Here is a 27958-nt window from a genome sequence, read left to right on the forward strand (position 1 = left end):
AAAACAAATATAGATAGAAATAATTTTGTAAACCATCTTAATACATTAATTAAAAACCAAAATAAAAAAGATTGAAAATATAATATAATAAAATATTTTGCGATTATATATTGCATTTCAATTTTTAATTATTAATATTAAAAGTTTTGCGAAAAATATTTTAATAATTATTGCATTTCAATTGTCTGATCTTTTTGCACATTGTTTTCTTTTTAGTTCATTCCTATTTTTTGACGCTCACCTTATTCGGGTGAGCGTTATGGGCATTTATGATATTTTTATGTAATTGAATGATAGTTTTATTTTGCATTTGTATTTCAATTTATTTATTTTCAAAATTTTTCGATTTCATTTCTGATGTTATTCTGAACTTATATCATTTATTTAATTTATGATATTTTATTGAAGGAATATTAGTTATGATATATCTGATGTTATTAACATATTACTAAATTTTTTTTGGGGAATATTGCAATTCAATTTTTAATTATTTATATCATAAGTTCTATGAAAAATATTTTAATTATTATTGTATTTCAATTTTAATTATTAATAAGTTGTATTATGAAAAATATTTTGCGATTGTATATTGCATTTCAATTGTCTGATCTTTTTGCACATTGTTTTCTTTGTGATCTTTTACTGATGGGTTTAAGGAGTGTGCCAGGAATGGTACATCTTACTACTCGTAATTCTCTCGGTGTAAATCTAACGTGGCCGGTGGTGTATACCGTAATTATTATTGTTATTGCGTCTTTATTACAATATAGCTCAACACTTAATGTTCGTTTAGGCGAAAATCGTTTATTCGATTTTATTTTTATCTCCTCGTATATACGTGTAAAAGTGCACCTATATATGGTATAAAATAAAAGAGATATGAATATATTTCAAATCTCATTTATTCGCATTTTTCACACACGCCAGCTTCTACATTTCACAATAATATATATTGTTAAATCGTTAAAAAAATTCTATGAGATAATACAGACATCATTAGCCCTAAAGAAATTGGAGTTTTATTTCACTAGGATTCTTTAAATAAAAACACATTTTTAATAGATTTTTTCATTTGTAAATATTTATATAATCATAAGGTTTTGCGTTGTGTAATAAAATCGAGGGAGCGGCTCGCTGTATAGATTCTTTCCACTAAAGTCGTTATATCATAACACGTGTATATGCGTGTTGTAGTTCTACGCCACTGCGATTTCCAGCGGACGCGTTATGCTACAGGAAACACTCGCTAAAAAAGACCTATTAAAAATCTCCCTCCCGCCGAACGTCTCCTGGACGAGCGATAAAAGTCGTGTTTAAAATTTCCGTCACTATTTACTTGTACATACAAAACACTCGGACATATAATATGTATACGGGAATCCATGTATACCTACATATGTCAAATACGGTTCAAATAATATACGAGGTTATAATGTGCTCTCTACTGGTCGGTGTTAGCCCTGGAGCCAAATTTTAACACTGCCATCAGAATTGTACGCCATTATATATTATATGTTTGGTTTACTACGAGCGCGAATACGGCGTTAGTAAAGTCGTTGGGCCTGTTGTACGACGTTGGATTTACGAGGAGACACTAAATAATAAAATTGGTAAAAAACAACCACCTGCGGTTTTTGATATACGCGCGCATCGACTTGCGTGATATTTATTATAGTACATGATATATTGTGCGCAATCGCCGTCGTGAGAACACATATATGTATATACCAATGTATATGTTTAAATTTCTAAGTTACGGATTTTTACGCGTTCGAATCTACTGCTATATATTATGTGAATGATATTTGGAGAAGTAAATAGTTTGCATTATTATATTATAACCAAACTACCTAACCACGATGACAAGGATAAATATTATATGGAGTTATCATCAAGCAGAACTTATTTACACGTTTTTCCAATGATAATAAATTTGTTATTTTTGGAATTCTTAAATCTATATATTAAATAGTAGTCTCAAAAAAGCTAAGTAGTCTCTGCCAGGTTCATCGGTGTACATTACCACTGTGTCTTCTGTTATCATTCTCTCAGCTAATAATTTATGCAAGGAATCTGCTGTGTAAACCATCATAGCATTATGGTTGATCAGTAGACGGTCTAGTGGTTATATAGCCATCTGGTGAACTTAAAGCTGTTAGATAGTACAAGCAACCTTTCACTAACCGAAGATCGTAATTACTATTGTGGCAACAACTGCTTACTAATTTGTGTAAGGCACCAAAATGTGTGTTGTTACGCCTAGCCACCTCTGACAAAGTTCTCACTTCAAATCCTAATCCCTCACCTCTCCCTGACACGAATAATCTTTCATCTGCAGCCATATCGAAATCCTGCTTACTACGTGAGTTCAAAGCATTATCAATATTGCTAATCATTTTTAAATCCAATTTCCAGTTTCCGTTTAAATTAATCCAATAAATCAAGTCCTCAAAGTTTTCAAAATAACAGTTTCCGACGCTGTTTAAAGTTAAAAACTTATATGTACAAAGTTATCAATAATCTTAGATTCGGTTTGGTTCATATATCAGTGTGTTATTAACGTGTGTAACAGGGAGTAGGTAACGTAACAAATTGAAGGTGTGCATTTGTGGCAGGTACAAAGTTATTATTATCGATATATACAATAAACAGTAATATTATGAATGGGGGATATGATCATATCTTACAACATATCTTACTGTTCTATGCTTACAACGACCTAATGACCGTGAATGGCGATATAAGATAGACATAGAAACTTCAACAACAACAAAAAGATATCTGCACAGCGACGGTGATGGTGGCCTGGACCTAACCTGGACTGACAACTTACAGAATATGACTTCTGGGCACGATGATAGACGGCACTGGTGCCAACTGAGAGCAATGGGTAGAGATGGTAACATCAACAGGCGCACCGTCGGGAACGAAATTGGTACCCCTGGTTTTCGCGGCGCTCACGGCCCATCGGCGTACAGCTTCGCCACGTTGGGAAGCCACATGGATGCTTGAACCGGATGAAGTAGCAACCACGGTGGAGTGGTTCGGTACAATGTGGCACAAAACACGCAACTCGGTGAATATGACCTCGAGGTCGAAAATACCCGAAACGCTACACTAGTCGGCTTTGAACGACAGTAATAACGACCTGACTCGTTGGGACACACACGGATTCGCAACTGCCGAGCACTCGAAAAAATGCACTACGCTCCAAACAGCCGTATTTTAAAAACGGCGTGTAAGAGAGACGTGGTCGGCGGACGTATCCGGACGCTAGGACAACAGCAAAAATAAGATGACGCGGATACCCAACAGTATCGACCGGAAAACAAGAACGGGGTGAGCGTCGTGCGTGGTGCATCTAGAACTGGTTGCTGGCAGAGGGCGGGATTCGCACCACGATTGCGAGCAAGGGTGGGGGGACGGGGTCGAACTTCGCGAATGTTCGACGCCCGCCGAGACGTACGTCGGAGCAGCGACAGTGCTGCACAAACAGTAACTATTTAACCAGACGAAATTAGATGTCAAAAAGTTTCCGTATTATTATTTAAATTTATGTACTAATAGTAATCGTTTATTGATAATATATTTAGAAGAAGTTATATGATTATTTGAAATAATAATAGTTAATATTTTATACGTAGCCTGCGGGTGCTTATTATGAGCATTATGCCGTATAATAATATACTTTGAAAATAATACTATGGCGGTGGCAGGCAGGCATATGACATATACATTAGAGGTAACTCCCGGCTACAGAGGCTTAGAATTTTACTTTTCTGTCAACGGACAACCAATTGTTAAAATGTTATTGTTAGAGAGGATTCATTCCAAGTTATATATATTAATTCTATGAACACATTTTGCTTCAAACCTGAATGGTTTTAGTGGATAATATGTGCTGGACCTAAAAATGCAGATACTTGTGCCAATTCCTCCATATTCATACGATTGAAACTATCCAAACTATAAAGTTTTCCCAACAGAAATTAAATCACAAGTAATGCCCGAGGGATTACAAATAATTTAATGGGACCTACAGCTGCAAACATTTAGAGTTGACTGATGAAATTAACGTCTTTTTTAATAATGGACCCATTAATATGATCGCCATGTAAATTTTCCATTTAATTTACGTTTGCTGGTGGTGATTTAACTTTAGTGAATTCTTGATCTGTATAATCTGCTATCTTACCAAATTGTCTGATAACTAATGTCTTATGAAAGCTGACTTTCGTGTGACTGTTTCGAAAATTCACCATTCTAAATACTGCAGGTGCGTTAAATCTACAAGATTTAACAATACACGACACCTGTCTTGTGTTTTTTACTCAATCACTATTACACATTTTCTCCTTGATACACCATACTAAATAGCGAAATATTTTCTGTTTCCAAAAACGGATTCCGCTTATATTTTTGAAGAAGGTCGAGTATAAAAGATAGAATGTTTCCCATGAGGAAAAATATATGTCTTAAAAAATCAGCTGGCATATTTACATATACCGCGATGGTGTGATTATTTGTATTATGGTGTTGATTTCATCTGCAGGATCAAGACCTACGTTCAAAAACTTACGGCCGGTGAAGTCAAGTATAAAATTTCTGCAGTCAATGAGTTCCACAGGTGGAGCTGGAGGTACATATGTGAGATTCTTCTTCTTATAAAATAAATTGTTTCCATGTTTCCGATTGAACCAGTCATGATTAAAACAAATAATTTTTGAACACTTTAAAATAAATTGTTTTAAAAACGTCTTGCAGATGGTATGGCTGCTCAGCTACTAACGATTTTGCTCGATAATGTCGCATAATAAACAGAAAGGAATGTCTAGGCTTATCATAAGACGGTTCTACATGTCTAAAATTTAACAATGATGCCTGGAAACAGATATTTCTCTTTTTTTTAATTTTTTTTTTTAATCTGCAATTTTTGAATTTTATTGGACAACCACAACAACAACATAATATGCCACGATGCATCTGTCGATTTTCGTATTACACGGTTGCGTCTTACGTCCCGACTTTTTTGATCTTTAAGCATTTTATTATTTCTACATCTGTTGACATTTTATTTTTATTTTGGAATTTTATACATTATTTATTTATTTACTAATATATGTCTTTTGTTGTAAAAAATGCCTCGGGTAGTAGATATACTCGTTGGCGTATTGTACCAGTTTTTGGTCGAACAACAATGAAAAACTAATTGAATTTATACTGTGTTAATAATTTGAGTTTTACAATTCTTGGAGGGTACTGAATGTAAATTTAAGGTATTCCTTTAAACTATACTGATTATGTAACAATATCGATACTTTTAACAGTATATATATTTAGAAAAACTTTTTAATTTTTCTTTATAATTTATGTTAACTAGTTACCGAAGTTCTAAGAATCCCAACTTATAAACCATTGGAAAAAAAACGGTAATAAAACTTAACTGGATTCGAACCCAGACCTATCGCCTCCCGCGCGAATGTTTCACTTCTAGGCAACCTTGGCCATTGGAGTATCTATTGTTATTTTCTCCCATCTAAGACAAGCACATTATATACCTTCACATACGTACTAAAATTGGTACGCATATATATATATTACACATTACTATATTACTATTATCATATTTATTCCGATCGCTAAAATATACGTATTACATTTTCATAAATATAAGATGCTATAGTTTTTTCCAGTCGATTACTGTAACACCTACGTACCTATGTCATTACGAACATCGTAAATATACGGCGTCGTCGATGTGCGTTCCTATTTCATGTCCCTCGTATACAAGATTAAAGACTGTAAACATTAAAATAAGAGGAAAAACCGAGCTTCTTCTGCCGGCGTTCACTTCGATCAAGAATGATTGATTAAACCATTTGTATAGGCGGCGCCGCTCATTTCGTGATTTTGCGAATTTATCTCACTAGTTCGGCGCCGTCAGAGTTGTACATTAAAATTATTTTTAATCACGTTAACTACACTGAGGAAGGCTAAATAATAATTCTGCAATTATAAGTACTTTTTTTCTTCTTTTTATTATCGTCTCGTTCACAAACGTACCTACATAATATTGTATATTTACATGTTAAACGCATTTTTATGGTAGACGAGCATCATATAGATATAATATTTGAATGATAAGTTGTTTTATACGATATAGCTGCAGGCAATTGAGTTCATAAAACTACTCTAAATAATACTTGTGATGCGAGATAGAAAAATGAAACTTCGATAGTGGACGTTAGAAATAGTGGTTTTGTTTGATAATGTTACATAATACTGTTATTGCGAAGCTCTTTCGATGGATGATTTATTAAATTTTGTAAAATATATTAATTTTTTTAATTCATTAGTATCGTTATTTTTGAATACATTTTCAACTGTAGTGTACGTATAACTTCTGTGCATAAACAACATAACCCGATTTCGTATTTTTGGCAATCGTGATAAAACTTGACAATTGACATATACCTAAAATACACAATTTACTTATTTGTATTGCACTACGTGCTTTTAAAGCCATTAGAGTATGCCACTACTTGATAAAGAAATACAGTAAAAGAACCTCGGTTGTCTGAAAGAAAATATTAGTATAAATTGGTGTCTTAATGTGACTTACGTCTTATAAACCTATAATATAATTTTTTAAATAAATTATTTTTATGGTTGTGGTGAGTCAAATTAGTGATGTGCCTTTAGTTTGGGATTTGACAAATAATGTATACAAGTGACACGGACTTCCAACTTCATAGGTATCTTGATCATATTATGGCGTAGCTAACTAATTATCGGTCAGTAACCTTACTGATCGATGTGTTAAATATTTAATTGTTCTTAACCAAAAATATATTTTCCAGTATTGATTTTCTTAAAATTTCGATTTCAGTTTTAATATGGATTTAGGTATTCAACGGTTTAACCGGTATTTAAAATCAATAGGTATCTAATATCGGTTTCAAACTCTGGGTAAAATGACCAATTTTCCATGGTCTATTTTCAATCAACGTAAACTACGGTTCTCAAAACCGTCAACCTGTAGCGATGAACTATAAAGAAATTTCTGTAAACCCATATCAACATTTCCGAGTAAATTGCTATTATCTTGTTTATAATGACTTATTAAGCGATAACTTGCGTTGGACTACTATGGACACCACTGACTCGCCTGGGCTTTATGAAACCCAAGTACACCTTGTTTTTTCTGTGATTGGTTCGTTTAATCTTCTTAACATGGTGACGTCGATGCGTGGCGGGTACGATATATCACGCACGTAATCATATCGAAAAGATCTCTGGAAACGATAGATAATATCATAAGGGTAATAGTTATAATAATATGCGTGCGCGCGCGGGTATTTATAATATGTATACCTGGATCGTCGTATTCTCTGTCGTATTTGTCCAGTAGCCATATTAAGTCGAGTTATCTATGCGGTTGATCGGATGTGTGGCGAACCTCTAGACCTACCTGGTCGAAATCCCCGCTGAGCGCATAGCCCCGTTAAGCACTATAAATTACGGATTCTATTTATTTATATTATATACTTATTCATAATGTAATATATACATAATATATACATATATACATATATATATTGTATTTCCGTGGTGCACGAATGATCCTTCCATAAATTTAAACCGCGAATTGACATCAGACTTATAGTCCGCAATTACTCGGAGTGCTCTTGCTACTACTGTTGCACCATTCTATCTGATTAGGATTATACCGTTTAACAAAAAGTTCATATTTTTTACCAGTTACAATTAATAATTAATTAAAAAATTATATTGTTTATTAATATACATTTTAACGTTGCAACACTTATCGGTGGTTTGTTATTTTACTAGCTCCTAGAGTACAGATTTTGAAGTAATAAAATACAGAAGAAAAGTACTTTAAATAATGCAGCTCTAAAAACATTCAAAAGAGATCTGACTGGTGGAACAACTTTTGTCTTGTATTAATAATGAAATCTAGGTTATAATGTCAAAACGTTTATGAATACAGATAAAATGGTACCAAAGTTTGATATTGCGGTGAGGTTATATTTTGGATAGTTTTAGTTAATGTATATTTTGGTTTATAATAAGTCTTAAGGTGGTAGTAAGTATGTCTTGATACCGTGTGATACGCTTATAAAAAACAATGATCAATATTTTAATTTTTTTTAATCGTCTGTTTTTTTTTCATGCGTATGTGTTTGGGTCTTTGGGAGGTCTTTGGGCGCTGCTGCAGTCGTCTTGAGGGACGTATAAGACTATATTTAATAACAATGGAAGTGCTGAACGCTGCACCCTCTCGCGGTATATGCACACGATAATTTACGACCGATACATACATAAGCATAATAACAATAATAATAATAATAATTTATGCGCGTGGTATAATCGCAAGACGTTCCGGCGCGCCGTGTACCTATGTATAATAACAATCATGATATTATATTAAATACCTAAATATATTCGTCCCGAATTCTCGCGACTGGAACCAGTCCAAAACGTGCTCTTCGTGATTTAATTAGACTCTGTCTGTTTCCGCCTCGTGTCGCATTTTAATTATTTACGTAAATCTCTCACTTTGTTTTTTTTATTTCTGAATCGGGATTTTTAAATATTTTTTTTTTCTGTTTCTTGTTTTGTTATATGATCATAGTTCACCCAAATTCACGGGAGGCTGGCTGTGGACGCATCATTTTATATAGATATGTATATAATAATAACGTACACTATATATATATTATTAATAATATATTACACGTAAATTACGATGAACCGGCCGCCCGCCCGCGAAGGTCCGACTCGGGGACTGTTTATTACAATATACAAGATTATCACCGTCCTAACTTCACTTCGTGTGTATGTATATAATGTATTGGTAGATATAAGTATACCCGTACCGTGTTTTATTAATCCGACGCGTCGCGGTAGACGCCAATTAATTTCATTATTTTTTACGGCCGTCAATAAATATCGTGTCCGTTGGATAATGAGACACCCCTTATTATTATTATTATTATTACACACACACACGAATACAATACGTGCAATGGAATAATACGACTGAGTGAAACGTGGTTAACAAATAAAAATAATAAATACGATGAATAATAATAATAAACCGGCAAATTATACACGCAGGACGTCTGGTTTACACCGAGGACGGGTCCCTCAGCATTTTTCGACGTTAAGTGAATAAAAACGGTGATTGTCGTGTACCTATAAGTAGATATGCATATATATATATGTATGTGTGTGTGTGTGTTTTTTTTTTAAATATTATATCAGAGATTTAATATACGTGTACACTGTACCTACAATGAGAATGGTTTAAAGAAAATATTTTAAAATAAAAAACCAATAATGTTTACTTCGCTTTACGACCGACAATGCACTCCAAGCACTATTGAGCATGTTTAAATACACATAATAATATTTAACGTATAATTATAACGACAATGAGCGGGAAATTGATTTTCATTTACCTACACGTGTAGTTATATTCAGTTATTGTACCTATACGAATAGTTATGAAAGTTTTTTATAAATAATTTTTAGTAATACGTGTGGGGTCTACTGACTGTATATACAGTGCGTACCTGTATTATAGAATATAATTTTACTCTCAAGAATAGGAAAACAAATAGTCACATATTATCTAAATTTAGTTTTAGAATATTATTTTAGGCTTACCAAAACAAATCTAGTTTACGGCCTAAGCTCGTTTTTCAAATTTTTTTTTCTAAATTAGTGTCTAAAAACACTAATTTAGAATGTGTAAACGAAAAAGTTGTCGCTCTTTTTTATTACGGAAGTTATACCAAAAAAACCGGAAAACAATTGTTTTTTTTTTAAATATCATCTATATCAATAAAACAATTTTTTTTTTATTGTTTGTTTTTATTATATTCAGAATTGTCTTCTGTATCATCTGAATTTTCAAAAGTTGACTCATCGTATTTGTTTCCTAATAGCAAAGCATATAAGGGATCATATAAGTCCCCTGCTATTTTAAAAAATTCAGGTAGAGGGTCTACATTAAGTGACTTACAATGCTTGATAAACATAAATTTAGCCATGTACCTCGTAAAAAATCTTTTTTTTCTACAGTATTGTGAAAGTGATGCCTTTGCGTGTCTCCACATACCTTCCTCATTGTTTATATGTGCGTCGTTATCAGGGGTTTTGAATTGAATCGAATAGTTCACAGTTAAATGCTGAAATCAGTCAACAGCCGTTTGCTGAGCAATTTGAATCTGCTTTACAATAAACTGTAAGTAGTCCAGGAGCAGTCTAATGAAAAGCCGCATCAAGGCTATATTTTGTCAGGCATATTTCTCGAAAGTTTTCAAATATATCCGCTAGCAGTAGTACATCTATTTTCAAATATAGATCGCTATACTCGCCTAGAGTCTTACAATCTCAAAATGCCAATTATTAGTGTTTATTAAAATATAATCAAGTAATTGAATATTATAGCAAAGCACTACTGTCTCTTTATGTCGATAATGTGGAAGGGTCTTTCAATATACGAGTAGATGGTCATTGTGGCTATAAAGAGTCTGTGACATCCTGGTGGTATGATATGAAGACCGGTCGGGCATTTATTTGTGATGATATAGAAATCACCTAATGGTAGGAAAAGTTTCTTATTGTCAATACGGTGATAGCGTCTTTCAATAATAATGATTTTTGCAAGGTAGTATGTTTAGTGTTTAAATTGATCTATTCCCAATATCGAGGCAGCGCACGTGTGAACGGATATGTATTGTCCTTTAATCGATATTTGAGTTTATAATCAAATAATAGAAATTAATCTCATTTGGATGAAGGACTGAAATTATATATTCATCAGTAGAATTAAATAGCCGATTCAAAAACCTCACCTTCACTCAACTCACTGTACCTCACCCAACTCACCCACCACCACCGACGCCTCACCTCCACCACTGCCACCGCTTTTGCCCCCACCACGAAATCCGATCGCGTACGTGTGCAGAATAAATATTTGTGTTATCACTTTTCCCGTTATCATGGTATCGTAATCATTTGTTATCATGTTATTAACGTTAATCATCAAAACATCGTTTGCAGAAATATACTGAATGCCCGTGTAATGTTATTTGCGAGCGGAATTAGCGTGAAAAATTTGAAATATAGACGTAGTGACTTTTTTCTCCGACAGTGAATAAAATAATGTCGAAATGCTCGGCTTTTTCATTTTCTACGACTTTTAATGGAAAGATCTGATAATTCGAATTTTTTGAAGAAGGCCGAGATATTTTTTTAACTCCGTAAATATTTACAAAGACTGTTGAATTATTTTTTTCGAAAATTTTAACTTCACACCACGACGTTGGGAATGATAAACCTTTAAAATTATATTTACTCTCATGTCGGTAATAATTTTCACCAACACGATGTTTATTTTGGCACGTGCCTCGCCAGGATGGACCATTTAAAACAATGTTGATCATTATTTTGCGGATTGGTCGTTGCCTGTTTATTTTTGATAGAAATAAGAAGCTGAATATAGGATGAGCGAGCTATAATGTTAAAAGTATTAGCATGATTTTTGTTTTCATTTTGGTGGCTATTATTTTGCGTGTTTAACATGGTATTATTCCGAATATCTGAATTGTTATCGCTATTATTATGGTTATTCACCCAATCATAGTCATCTTGTTCGTTATCAAAATTAATAACGGGTAGGACAATGTTAGGAGTTCCCCGCATAGGGGGGGGGGGTATATTTGTTTACTGTTAATAAAAGCACATTGATAGATTCTGATACATATCCACTACCCTTTGCTACATACATTTTCTCCTCGTGCAATAATGTAGTGAACGCCTGCTCTAATAGCGAGTCTATATCGGAATCGATAAAAATTTCTCGAGCAGATTGTCTTGAATGACCTATTTTGCGACGAGTTATATCTACACGTGGTTGGTTATATGTGGCTTCTAGTTTTAAATTAAATTTTATCGCATTAACAACTACAATGCCCCTTATTAGTCTGACAAGTTCAGGTTTTAAATTATCCAAAAATTAAATATAATTTTCAAAATTATTCAGATTTTTAGCATAATACCATACGATTTTTCGATTATGTGCGGATTTAATCCCTGCGAAACCCGGTGTATTAGGTCAGCACGACTTAGTAATACTCTACATCCGTCTCGCGTTTTCGATGGAATCACTAAGACGTTTTCACCATTAGACATCATACTTGATATTTTAAATTAATCAGTCTCTAGAAAAATGACAGCTTATATTTTTGCGGTTGATCCAAAATAAACGACAATATATTTCCCATTACGGAAAATATATGCCTTAGAAAATCCGTTGATTTATTAACATGGCGAGATGATATTAATATATGAATGGCGACTTGAAAATGTTCAGTAGGGTCAATACCAATTTGTACAAACTTACGGTTCGTAAAGTCTAGCGTGTATGTCCAAACTTTTGGCATAATATCATACTATCTTCCTATTTGCCTATAAACCAGGGGTCTTTACTATATCCATCCTAGCTTTTTACGCCCTAGCAGCCGACATGGTGTTGGCGGTGGAAAACACGTTTACCGTTAACGCTGGTGGTGTATGAATTTTAAAAAAAAAAAAAAAACACCTAGGTAATATTAATATCTGATAAAATGTGCTCTCGAATCTATTAAAAATCTAGTTAACCTCGCTAATAATATTTCTTTAATTATATTTAAGACAACAACCATAAAATACAAAATATTAATAAGATGAGTTTAATTTTAATTTTTAACAACCTAACCTACTAATGATACATAATGTATCCTTTATTATTACTCGGCATGCTTCCGTAACATTTTGAATTACACAAAATGCTAGATGCTTTACATTTACATCGATTGGTGTCACATTTCCCTTTTTTTTTTTTATTGTATTAAATAAAAGATTAATTGTACAATATAAATACATCAATACAATATATCTTAAATTTATACCTACCTTCTTTAAGCGTAGCTTGTGATGAAGGTAGGGAGTTAATATTACTTATCAATAATTTACAGGTTGCTTTTGATAACAGGATAAACATGATTAGTAATTATATACAAATTATACAAGTTATACAAGAATTATACAAGAAATAAAATTACATGAACACCTTTTATATCCTTGACCACCGCCATCTGACATTTGACTCGCAATTTCCCTCAATAATTTTTCTACATGTATACCACCTCATCAAGCGGTATTAAAGACAACGGACGAACACCTAACTGACTTTTGGTATATAATTGTGGCTAAGTACCATATTTATTGCCAAGTTTATAAATATTGCCCATCCTCAATAGACACAACTGCAAAATATAATATTTATCGGGTCTGTTCGTCCTCTGTCGACATCCGATAAAGAGACTCTCACACTGTCTCTAATGTTGGCTGGGGGAAACTCATGGAAGGTTAAATTTCATTTTTTCAGCTTGGTTCAGTAAACAAATTTCGGATTTTTTTCTATTTTTCAATTAAGACACATAACACTGTAAATATTACTGTAAACATCGTGTGTGAAAACTGAAAACAGACTAACAACAGATCGACGCTCGACGTCGTGTTTTGTACAGCATATACAATTATAACAAAAATGTCGTGCAATTTAAATAAATATTTAGCCCATATAATATATTGTTCACTTTATCTGTAACAGGTATAAGTACCACCTACGATTATTACACTTGTAGATTATACTCGGCCTCACTTGGTATAAATAAATAGAATTCACTTTTCACTTTTAACATTATCCAATGTTCACTGGCTAATGTCGACATTATACGGATAATGTTAATATTTCATTAATATAAACGAAGAATTACACATTAATCAAAATGCATGGCTAATGTAGTAATGTCGACATTATCGAAATGTTAACATTACCCGTAACATATTATATATATAATAATCCTCCGACTGGAGAGCGTTACACAATAATATTGTGACTATACGTTAAAAATAAAATAAATCACATGTTTCTAATTTTCAGATGTGTATTTGTAACGTTCCGGTGCAAATAACACGAAACTTATACTTATATAGTTCTGTGCTATATAGTTATGTCAATGCCTTTATAATATAGGCGCGTTACGTCTTTCAAACTATTGTGTAGGTACATATTTTATATAAAGACGTTAAATGCGAGCTTATTACACGAGTGGTAAGGTATAAGCGTACTGCGTACGCACTACACGTTAGTTAAACCGTTCTCGAACACGATTTTGTGATAATTTATTTGCAAAAAAGTACAAATCGGCATCAGAAACGCACTAATCGTGTGATAAAACCAGCGTGACGTAACAATTTTCTCTAAACTAAGCGCGCGTACACGTGTACACATATTATATAGGTACACGTGAAACCGGACAGTTAAATAAAATATAGTATCCGTAGAGGCATATAAACTAACATTTAAGTAGGTGTACCCACTTATATTGTTCGAAATGACAACGCTAGGAACGGTTATCCTTCCAACGTACCTATTCTGTTTGTATTTTTACGAACATGGTTTTAAGAGATAAATTTATATCTTCCTCTTCTCCGATCCCTATACATCGACGTTATCGTGTTTGTCGTAAACGCAAAGCTGTTAAGCTGTCGTCTACTGTCCACCCGCACTTAATATCCTATTTTTTATGCGACTTTAATGACTGTGTAATATTCAACGTAGATATTCATTTCTAATTTTCCTATATAATAATATTATGATATTGTATCATCACATTTTATTGACGTTCTCACCGGGATACTTTAAGTAAGAAGTAGAATTAAAAGCAAAACAAATGTATGTGTTATTCCTGTAAATACTCAGATTTGCTTATTTATCAATTGCGTCGTTGAAACTTTCTTTGTCCAAATTGTTAGCCTAGGTCAGTGGTCTTAAACTGTGCTCTATGACTCCATCCTCCATGGGCATATAACATGTATTAATTAACATCAAATTATTAAATTATTATGTTTCATAGTTGCATTTTTATATTATGATCCATCCCCTTTTTCCGATTTACCTTGCATCATTTTATTTTCATAACTACTCAGTGGCGTATTTTTTTTGTTTTTTCTGGAAGGGAGACGTGAATTCGTGGAATACTCAAATTTGCTTATTTATTATTTATATTTATAAAAATATAATGCTTCATCGTCAAACCGTGGAAATTTGAACCACTGCAACTCTACTTGCAACGTCACTTTCCTGTTGCTCGAAAAACATTAAGAAACTCCGGGTATCCCGCCTGCCCAGTCCAGCCCTAGTCCCAGCCTTGTGTAGGAAGTTTATGTAAGCCCCATTGTCGCACTTCTCCCCAAACTACGTCAATGGATTCATTGGACATCATCGAAAAGTCAAATTAAATTTTTATAATCAATTGAAGTTTGAATTTTTACAATATTGAGTATTCACTCTATTTTTCATGGAACAGTTACACTATTTTTTTATAATTCAAATAACTGCAGCAGGTTCTTGAAATCAACACGAAAAATGTTCATTTTATAATTTGCCATACTTGATTAAATTTTCTTAATATTTTGACTTGTTTTGAGGTGTAAACACTGTCTTGTTAAATTTTAATTTTTTTTGGTTTATTTTTTCTGTAAATGTCAAATTGTTATTCGTTAGGTTAAAAAAGCTTGGAAATTTAGTACAATGTTCCTGATGTTGTGATTTAAAATATTATTCTAAGATATATGGAAGTTTTAAAGTATATCTTTATTAATGAATATGTCGATATGCAAATAATATCAATTCAACCTTCCTACGGCTACCGTATTAATAATGACAATATAAATATAATAGGTATAGATACAAACCGCCCCTACTCAGACTCGTTTTTCGTGTACATTACATCATTAAACTCAAATTGAAAACCATCCATTATGGTGGCTCTCTTGTACCCTTGTCAGAGGTGCTGCAAATTGCCACCCGTTTACCCGCTTTAAAAAAAATGTGTTTTACCTTATCGGCGTTCGATACTATTAAATAACATCGGTACGATTTAGACGGTAATCCGTAAATAGGTTGGGCACACATTATTATAACTATTTTATGATGATAATAATATGGTTTGTTCGCCGAGTGAAACGCGGGCCACTGAGCGCGGTGCCGAGCGTACGGATTTCCAGTCACGTGCCGTCGTTTAGCAGCCACGTCTCGTCTTCTTCGTCAAGTTCACGCATTCTCTACGCGTGTGCCCGCAATAGTATTACAGTATGCTCTTTGTCGTCCCTAAAACGTAATTAATTAATCGTTTGTTGGTCTGCTGTTTTTGTGCGAGGCGTTGTCCTGCACCGTCTACGTCCGTCCGTCTCGCGCGTGTGGTGTGCACGTTCGTGCTGGACTCCGGGCACGCGTGCGCCACCGTTTTGTTCATACACGTTTCCGGGACGTCTGTAAATCTTCTGCGAGATGATAATAATATATTAGCGGCGGTATAGGTACGTACACACAAACGACGACGGCGCTAATTGTATACGCGTCTCACCCGTATTTATGGGTACACCGCAGTGTACACGATTGCGGGCAACGGACAAACAAAACGAAAAAGTAGTAATAAAAAACCGTTTTCGTTTCGTGCGCGACTCGATTCAGGTGGTTTTTTTTGTTTTTCAATCGCACGTTATGACCCAGCCGTACGTTGTAACACGATAAAATATATTATGATACTATATAAGCGCATCAAAAAACGCTGTAGGTATTTGTGTTGTGATTATACGAGGTTAGGAGAATGTTTTTCGTCCGTCCAATTTAAATATAATATAATATGTCGTATGGTAAATCCACTCTTCGGACTTCTCATTTCCAGTCCGGCTTAATTGAACCGAACCCTATATGTAAAGGTCAGGCCATATGGCACGGTATATTTTGAAAACTTAGGAATGGATTGCTTCATATTGACTATTTTCTTCTCCCCAGTATGCCATTTTTGAGAACATTAAGATACTGGGCCAAAATATTTTTTGCCCAACTAGATTTGTACAACGTCAACGCCATTGGACTCCGGCTAATCTTATACGTAGGTTTTTTTTTATCCGATATTATTTCCAAACATCGGATATACAAATATAGTGATAGGTATACCTATACACAATTTAAATATTATACATGTCACCGTAGTTTCTCTGAAATAGTATAATAGCGTAAATAAAAATATGAAGTTTCTTCATATTCTAGGCCCGACGTAATCCTAGAAGTAATGCATGACCGTACTGGCAGTATGAGCTGCTGCTTCGCCAATAAAATTTTTTTCCTTTATTTTAAAAAACAATCTGTACAAACAAGCACATTTAGTAATTAAGATATAATAAAAAAAAAAAACATAACATTTAATTTGAAAAAGAAACAGCTTTTAAAAAAGTCACCCATTGGTGACACCTACTAACATTTAGTTGGATTTACGATTACTTAAGTAGATCGCGATTCCAATTACGTTTAAGCCTGCGTGGGGGGTTGCCTGGGATATACAGCGAAACCATGTCTTTATTGACCAACAAAATTTAAAAAAAAATTTCTAATTCTGTACTCTATGAAACAAATCTAAATCTAAACATTGCACTCAATGCATCTTTATTGCCTTATTGGTTTGTAAAAAAAAAACTACGTGATACGGATTACCCTATCTGTAAAAAATAACAATAATACAAAAACTTTACAACAACCTAAACAAAACCAAAGTTAGAAAGTATAGCTATTACAAAATTGGCAAAAAAACAAAACAAATAGTAGCTTACGATTTATTAGCTTATATTAAATCAATATAACTATTTTATTTAATTATCTTAAAATATATTTTATATATTTTTAATATTGTTCTCAAATAGTGAGATATAATTTTATATGAGACAAACATTCGATATACGTTTGTTCAGTGACGAAGCAATACATATACGATCAGGTTTTCCGTGTTGTAATAGAGTAATATGATCTTTCGAATTCCAATCTTAACGATCTCTATCAATTTAATGTGTATTTTTTATAAACAAACAACACTAATCAATCTGACTTATTGATTTATTATCAATAATTGATTTGTAAACGTATCGAATTCGATACACACATATACGTTCTCTTTATTTTTCATTACAATCGAATTGCCGCGGTAAATTATTATGTTGAGAACAAAGAATGATTTCGAAATTGTTTTTTTCGTTTTAATGAACAACATAATCTCCGGTTGTATACTAATCATATACATATATATAATCTATCTATCTATACTATATATTATTTATAAACCTATATATAAGCATATATCATACATGTGTGATATAAAATGTAAAACAATTCGCTCCTACGCTTTTTATTTTTTGTACAATTATCATAAAATATAAGTACTTATAATGTATACATTTATACCTCCAATAGGTATAACGTTATCTTTTTATTGTTGGCGAAAGAACAACAAGTAAACGTCGCCACATAGGCGTACATTGTTTGGAAACAATAATTATCGTTATTCGTACCTACGAGAGATTGTTTACCAGCACTCTTGGTATAAGGACAATGGATTATTCGGATGAGTGTATACGTCATATTGTGTACGCTGTTGCAACAAATGCGGAGATTCCACGTCAACTCTAATTGTGTTAGAATTAGAGGTCGTATAGTTGTGAACGGGTATTAGCAAGCCTGGGCATAAACGCGTTAAAAAGTTAAAAGTTAAGTTAATTTTAACTTTTAACTTAACTTTTTAAAATTTAATTTTCATAAACTTAATTTTTAACTTAACTTATTTTAATTGATATAAACTTAATAAAAAACGAGTTACTTTTAATCAAATTCGAGTTAAGTTAATTTATAAATAATTAAATAATAAATATAATGAAGTATATAGTTGGCTATATTCTCAAACAGTTTTAGACTTTTAGTTTCCTGAAAAAGTATTCAGAGTACATTCTTAAATACCATGTTATTTTTATTTAATAATTTAAAAAAAATGTATAATACTTGTCAGTTGTTTGTATTAGTGTGTTAATAAATCAAAAGATTGTATTTGTTTCGGCATCTTCAATTTTGTATTTTTTTCATACTTACTACATAATTATATTAATTCAATACCTATATATAGAAAAGCTATTGACTATTTCCTGTGGTCAATAATATTTAGGATTTTTATTATTTATATAGATATATATATATATATATATATATATATATATATATATATATATATATATATATATATATATATATATATATATATATATATATATATATATATATATATATATAAATAAATAACTTAACTTAAGTTAATAAGTTAATTGAAAATGTCCATATAACTTTTAACTTAACTGAGTTAAAAAAAGAATTAGATTAACTTTAAACTTTTTAAAATGTTTTCCATTAACTTAACTTAACTCAGTTAAAAATTATCATTAACTTGCCCAGGCTTGGGTATTAGAATAGGTACACGGGTACACGGAGCCCGGTTATGTTAAATATTCAATTATTTTTAATCGAAAATGTTTTTTTTCTTGGCGAATGCCACACCAACCAGCTTCGATTATGAATCGGCCATCATATGAGAAATCCATATAGCTTCGATTTTTCGGCACCTCCGGGTCCGTCGAAGTAGAAAGTTTTATGTCACGATTATCTTCAACGACCTCCATCACGTGGTTGTATATTGTCACCGTTTCTAGTCAGTCTTCCTGTTTCGGTTCCAGTAGTCGACTGAGTGAATAAACTCCGATAGGAATAAACCTTATTCGAGAATATTTCTGTGCTCACGAATTAGATCCTGCAGATGGCGTTCACAGCCCTCGCGCAGTCGACGTGTTGAAGTCCTCCATTAAGGTTTGCCTTCTTCGCCCGGCACAATGTTCGGGTGACTGATGCGGACGTGATACTGTGGCGAGGACCTCCGCCGCCGCCGGTTAGGGTCGTGTATGCGACGTATGATACTATATCATCATCATGATTATCGTTATTATTATTACTATCATTATTATTATTTTATTGTGTACGCAAGTATAGAACGGTATTTTTTTTTGATTTTATTTAATGTCTTTGGCACGTTTGTCGGCTACTCGCCAAGTCGTGACCTCCGCTCCGGGCCACACACCGCCAGTGGCCAGTTTACTAAGCGGCTCGTGCTGTGCGCGGAAATAGACGGAAACTATTATAATAAGCACCTAATACATAAGTGTATTGTATCGTAGAAATTTTAGGCTTTTAGATTCCGGGCCCGACCGTCAATCGATAAGTGTTTTGCAGTTATAGGTATAGTTATTGGTAGTCCACTCAACGGGACTTAAATAAAGTGTTGACTTACAAAAAATACTGAGGTTTTGTATCTTGAAAAATTCTCTATATCCATAGCAATAAGATTTTAGATTAAATGATGTTTAAATTGTTTTGAGACAATATTTAGACAAATCGACTTGTCATTCTTCAAAAATATTATCCTCTATCTTTTTCTTAATGATAGCCCTAAGATTACTTAAAAACATAGAAAAAATGATTCTGTGTAAATGCGTTTTGTCTATGTTGCGCGTGGGCCAGAGAGAAAACAAATGGTGCACTGACTGCGTCTATACACATAATCTGTACAATAAGTCATTATGATAACAGTTAGAAATGAACATGATTCACATGATAGGGGTAATACCCCTCGCACAAATATTTAGGTTTTATTATATTATGTTATATATCTAGGTGTAGCAAGGATGATTGTATAATTGATGTTGTTGTTTTTTTTTTTTTTAGTAGTAGGTCACGATTCCAATTTCTTTTCAATCTACGTGGAGGTTGGTCAGGGATAAGATTTGAGGACATTTTTTGAATTAGGTGATTAATGTTAGATGGCAGTTTTATGTAAAAGGATTTATAGTGACGTTTTGAAGGTTTACTTACTGTTTCGATTTGTAAGTCGTTAAGAAGAGATTCATTCTATACTGTGTCCTCTTAACAGTGATCCAAGTATTTGCAAGGAAATTATAATTTTTAGTATTCAAGATAATATATTTTTTAACTTAATTAATGTGTTGTTAAAAACACATACATAAAATGTTATTTATTCTTCTAATCATATATATATGCATATAAATTATGGGTACCTACGTTCATTTTATAGGTAAACTACAATGTATAAAATAAAATATTGATCGCAGAGTTCTTATATTTATTTTTTATAACCCGCTGGTTATTAACTTTTTGAAACGTAATTTAAAATGGCTTTAATGCGTGTACACCGCAATTTATATAAATAATCTCGTCGTAGTTACAATTTTGAAAAGAATTAAGATGTTTTAGGTCAAACCATAAAACAAAAATTATTATATTTCAAAGTAAAATGCATCATAAAATTGCTCTTAAAAAAATAGATTTACCGTATTTATTTACCGCGTCTATGTCTCAATTTATTATACCAGAAACCAGCTTTTTAAAATTTTATTTTTTCCTCTTTTCTCTTTGTCAATTTTTTCTTTTTATCACAATCATAATAATATAAACTATAAAGTATACCATATTAAATGTGATTCGCTTTTCTGAACGAGCCCAAATTAATTCAAATCTTTATGAAATCAACAATTTTATCTGTTACCAGATAAACATAATACCTATCAAATATAGGACATACATCATAATATAATCACACTTATGTTTGAATTTTACACTGACGAATGGCACACACACAGTGCCGCAATTAGCGGGGGTGCTGGGGGTGCCATGCACCCCCAAAAGAGCCCTATCATCGTATTTAGGGGGCCCTTTTCAGACATAAAAGATTTTAGATTTTAAACTCATATTAATTTTTATTCCAATTTATAACACATGATGAAAATTGAAATTTTTCGATATCATTGTGTAGTTACGTCCAGCATTTAATATTATGTTTTTATAGTATTGATTATACTTATGAAGATAATATTTTATACTATGAATTTTTAACTACCTATGACTTGTACTTAATATTTTTGTATCGTTAGTTTCAATATTGTGTTAAATAATAGTTTTCGACACTCCATGCTATTATCAATGATGTTATCTGATAAACAATTCTGACAAACAATCAAAAGTTTGAATTTTGACAAAATACGTAAAAATCACGAAAATTCGCAAATTATTTTAAGATAGAAATTCATAAAAAAATTTCTTTTTAAATCTAAGATTTAAAAATTTAATACAAGATTCCTTACAAGTTTTTCAATCTTTATCACCAAAAAATTGTCCACCGGAAATTCAAATTAAATTTTTATGAGCATTTGAAATTTAAATTTTTACAACATTTGATTTTCGCTGAATTTAGCGATTTTCTTATTTTGGTGTAACTCTAAAGCAAATGACCAGATACTTGAAATTTTCACTGAATGTTTAGATAGGCATTTTATATATTTGATATAATTTTCAAAATATTTAAATTTGTTTTGAGCTGTTTACTGACATTTTAATTTTTCAACTTTTTTGGTTTTTTTTTCTATAAATATCGATAAAAATGTATTAATTGTTGGATAGAAAAGCTTGAAAATTTAATACAAGGCGCCTTTCATATTTTTCCAATAGCAAGAGAAAAATAAAAGAAATATATATTGGCACCATTTTTTTTTTTACAAGCATTCAAAGTTTGAATTTTGTCAGCATACGTAAAAATCACGAAAATTCGCAAATTATTTTAAGCTAGAAATTCATGAAAAATTTTCTTTTTAAACCTAAGATTTAAACATTTTTAATAATCTATAATACATATATCCTAGACAGATAAACCGTCTTCGCTCAGAATCGTTTTTCGTATACAATAATATAATATCATTAGATTCAAATTTGATTCCATTCATTACAGTAACCTTTTGTACAGCAGAGCGACATCCACGACTTACCAGCTTTTTTTATATTTAATTTAATTAATTTATATTATAATTTATTATAATATATTTGTACCTATTTCTATTTCCTATTGCAGTTAGCGAATAATATAATTAACATTTTATTCATTCAAATTTGTAGTATAATACTATAATAGGAATGCTATTTTAATAAACTGTATTAAGGTACATAATGCAATGTTTTATTTGTACTTACAAATTAAAAAATATCGATCGAGATGAAAACACATGGTTTTAGGTTTACAATGGAGGCCTATGCATAAATTATTTGATCTGTTTTTGTAAGCAAAATTATTTAAAATCAAGTGATAAAAATTGTTTTGCTTTTTAAAATTTGTACTTGGTAGTTGGTATGCACTATGGATAGGCATTATCAGGAAAGCCAAAATAAAAATGTTTAGCCCCCTAAGATGGGAAACGAAGTGTCTTTATTATTTTTGGGGTTTTTTTGTTACCCGAGGGTTTAAACCTACCCTTAATTGCGCTTTTGGTGCTATTACTGCTATTCAATTTTGTAAGACAAAAGTTTGAAATAGGGGGCCCCAAAATTTGATTCGCACCTGGGCCCTTTTATCTCTAGTTGCGGCACTGCACACACATCATAGCTAACGAAATAGATACTTATTGTTTAATGTGTTTTCAACCACATCAACGGTTTAACAAAAATAAGCAGCCAAGATTTTTTAAATTAATTTTTTTTTTTTTAATCATTTAATTACTTCGAGCGGCTTCATACAGATTATTTTATTATAATAACGACGAACGCCAGTGCGATGTATACACCCTAGTATAATATTATGATATGTTATATTTCAATTTATCTTCTTCGTTTGGATCGTAGGTAATTATTTTTTCCTTCTTATTTGACAAAATATAGTTATAATACTTTCAATATACTTGTTTAATATATATATATATATAATTGTATTGTGTACCGAGATAATGTGTAGAGACGAGTATCATCTTTATTATAAAGCCGCATTTCAAAAATTGTTTTTAATTTTGAAACTTGTTTCGGTTTTCTTTTCAAAGCCGTTTTATCTTTGCGATCAGCTATATTAAGTGGAATGTTTGTGTATAATATTACTATATTATAAATGTATTTTATAGGCTGTTCGCGCCGCATATAATAACCGTTTGTGTGTACCATCGTGATGTAAAATAATATATAGGTAGTATCTCGCGCGTGCGTTACAGGTACATATCTTAGACAGGATAATATTAACACCTCTTTTTAAAGAAATATCTTTGACATTTATCTTTATTCATTGTTTTGCGTTGAGTAACATGGTATTATTCGTTCAGTGATGAATCACTGATCACTTTAGTGGACGAGAACTCGTTGGCTCATGTGGCATTAACGAGTTTAAGATAACATTTCAATATAATTTTAGTTTTTCCATATCAACTTTGATTAGAAGACGTGGCTCTGAATATACGTTTATATGATACCTCAACAAACACGCTTAATGAATTATTTATTTAATTAACACAAACGTAGAATTGGGTTAGCTTTTACTATACTTCTTTTTTATTCTGTTAACACTTTTTCTCCCTCTTAACTAGCTCAAAAGTATCAAGTGTAGCATCTTTTCTGAAAGGTAATGTTCTTGAGCTGGTACTTTAGAACTCGATTTTCGAAACAGCACTCAAAATAAAAGCGGTTCAAAGAGAAAAAACGTACAATTTCACAATTTTATAATATTAAATAATTACAAACGACTTTTTTTTTTGAAATTATAACAATATAGTTAATATAGGACATATCTTGGATGATAAACCGTCTCCACTCAGAATCGTTTTTCGTATACAATGATATTACATCGTTGAATTTAAATTTAATACCATCCATTACAGTAACCCACTTGTAACCTATTGTACTGCAGAGCGATATCCACTTACTTACCCACTTTTTTAAAATCAATTTCACGTATAATTAATATTTTATTTAAAACAGAAAAGCAACTTTAATTTATTATTTACATTATTATTTATGATGACTTTTTGATGATTGTAAAGAAGTATAATTTTATTAATATAATTTACCATACTTATTTTACACTAAAAACCATATATAGGTTGTGTAATTCGCAAATATTTTCTCAGCTATAATTGTAAATTTATTTTATAAATGCTATATAAATTAAAGGAGTAAAATAAATTAATTTAACTATGGTTCATCGTGGTTAAGGTATATTTGTTAAGATCATTGTAAAAACAAAAAAAATGTCTGATAAAATATCATGATAACTTATTATAAACGATTTTTTTTTTCTAAAGTGCAATCAATTAGAAATGCGCATAATAATAATATTGATTATATTATGATATTAGACATGTGCATTATTATACTATTATACGTAATTATTCAAGATTTGTGCACACGACGACACAAATATAATTATTAATGAAGTGCGAAATCGCGGTGTTGCTTCTAATGGAATGAAACACGACTAGGTGACCATTGAATTCCGGTCGACTTCACCAATAAGTGTTTGCTATGTAAATTTACATCGTAATAACAATTATATGAGTATGTCTCGTCCGTTCAATCGAATCACATTTTTTTCGAGGTCAACGGAACGTTAAATTCGACGTGCTTTGAACAGAGTACTTCATTGCATTATGCATAGCTGTGTAGGTAGTGTGTTATGTATACAGAATTTTACTCGATTGAAAGGTGCCTGACGGAAGGTCTCATGAATGATTTTAATGCGAAAAATCAAACATTTCAAAATTGTTCATTGTTTTTTCTTTCTTATTTCTCATTGATTTATTATAACAATAATTTTACTTAGGTATAACTTATTAAATTTTTTGTATACATATGTATATATATATATAGGTTTCTACAGTCTTACCGTTACCGATATTCATGTCGAGAAGGTTTACGATCTGAGATTTTATTTTCATATTTATCATCGTTGTTGATAAAAAGTTTTTTTTTCGCAACGACCAACCTCAATAATAATACCTGTACAATAAACGTACCTTTTATATTAATGGCCGTTCTTGTGCAGCATATACGGTCGCCGTGCTATATATACGTAGGATATGATGCGTGTGACCGGACTAGATTTAAACCGTAATTTCGTCGACGACAACACGAACGAAGATCACAGTCACAGGTACATAATATTATTATATAACGGACAGTATATATATATATTTATATTTACATTAAGAGTACATATATATCATACCTGTTGGTTATATGAAAATGGTTCGCGAGTTGCTCTCTCGTACTTGTACCTATTCGCTATTGTCTTAGGATTACATGATGACCAGTTTGGTTCAAGTCAAACTGTAGGTACATAATAATATATTGGTTTCGTGGTTGAAGAATATAATATATAGGTATGGAGAAAATAAAAACAGTTATTGTTATTTATCATTTAATGTTATCCGTTCTATATATTCTACTCCAACATAAGCAATGATATTATTTTGTTTCTCATTATCAACAATTTCAGTATTTTCTTTCTGCTTATTTGGAGGAATTATATTATAACTCACGGAGCCCATAATAGAGTATGATAATTGACGAGGGAAACGTCATCTAGTGAAAGACATAGACTTAAATTTATTTACATTGATGGATAATACAAATTACTGTTGCTGTTACTTATGGATATACACACTGTAATAAAATAAATTTCCATTATAAAAATAGTTAAAATTGTAATCGTATTATAGCAGTTAACTAAACAAAAATTAAATCACACAGGTACCCATCAGGACGACGTACGATATTATTAAATTATTATTTATAAACAAATAAGGTAAATTAAGTATTAATTTTTGGCACTATTTTTTTTTTTATTTCCAGTAGTTATAAGTGAACATTTCGTTTAAAATTATGCAAAAACTCAAATGTTGACTTCTATAACTTTGTCAGTTTTATAAATAGAAAAAAATTAAAAAACATTAAAAAAAAAAATCTATCCCAATATGTAGAAAAAAGTAGTGTTTTTATTCAAAAAAAATTTAAGTTGTATTGCGCAGTTGTATTGTGCATGCGCACACTAAAATGTTAAAAATTTGGAAATCATAAATAAATGTGTATTTAAGTACAATCTTTCGTTCAGTGAAAACCCCATTTCAATACAAGGTCATCGTTCTGAAATATTTAGTGGTACCTCTTAGCGTGATCACGCTGTATATTATTGTAACATAATAAGTAGATTCGCATCAACGTAACGCATTGCACTAATAAATCATACGAATTTTCTCAGTTCACCCTTTCAGCTTAAAAACTAATCCCTATTTTAAATACGAGCAGTTTAAGATTTAATAAAAAATCAAGAGTACTTATGTGTTTTATTTAATCCAGGAAAAAACAAAGTATATGTACATGTTTGATATTACAAGTCGGACAACAATAACTACAACACAATTATATAAAAGGTAATATTTGTAGACATTTTAAAACTATGACGTATACATACTATATTTTATGTATATGTAGTGGGTTAAATAACAAACGAAAATGTGATATATACATATATACACATATGTAACGTGTACCTATAATAAATACAACAAAGCGTACAACCGTTGACTATCGTGGAATCGCCGACGTGGTATAGAGGTGCCTAACCTGTGTACGATCTGCATAAACGCATGACTGTTTTGTAGATTATATTTGTCGGTTTTTATATACAAATGCTTGTAATACGTGCGTGTGCGAGTGTGCGTGCGTGTAAGTCATACGACGAGGGACGACCGTTAGTGCTGAGACGTTTTGTAAATTCCACGAGAGACGGATTATTAGTCGGCGGTGGCACTCGACAATACGTATAATATAATATAGATATACACATATATATATAATATAGGACATATATTATATAGGTACATCATGACAACGACGACGTCTTACGGTAGGACTACATGGTTCGGTCGACGCCGCAGATGAACGGATAATGATTTTTTTTCTTATTATTATTATTATTATTTATTCGATTCCCATCGTATAGTCTCATATATTATAGGTACGCTCGCGCGCGTCTCACCGATTGATCTACTGCTGCTGTTGCTGATGGCTAAGGCGTGTACCTACCGACCGTCGGCATTTGCTCGTACACATATTATACAATATTATGTA

General features: G+C 31.9%; 1 protein-coding gene and 1 pseudogene across 5 annotated transcripts in view; one reads left to right on the forward strand and one right to left on the reverse strand.

The window, feature by feature from the left end:
• The window catches only part of LOC107166486 (uncharacterized), a 155090-nt gene that overhangs the window by 112896 nt on the left and 14236 nt on the right, over positions 1-27958 (forward strand). The gene's annotated exons all lie outside the window — the stretch shown is intronic.
• LOC149055792 (uncharacterized) lies at positions 12794-19638 on the reverse strand (annotated as a pseudogene).

This window comes from Diuraphis noxia, unplaced genomic scaffold, assembly GCF_037042655.1.
Source record: "Diuraphis noxia isolate RWA-SAM2 unplaced genomic scaffold, SU_Dnox_SAM2 contig0004, whole genome shotgun sequence".
Lineage (NCBI taxonomy): Eukaryota > Metazoa > Arthropoda > Insecta > Hemiptera > Aphididae > Diuraphis > Diuraphis noxia.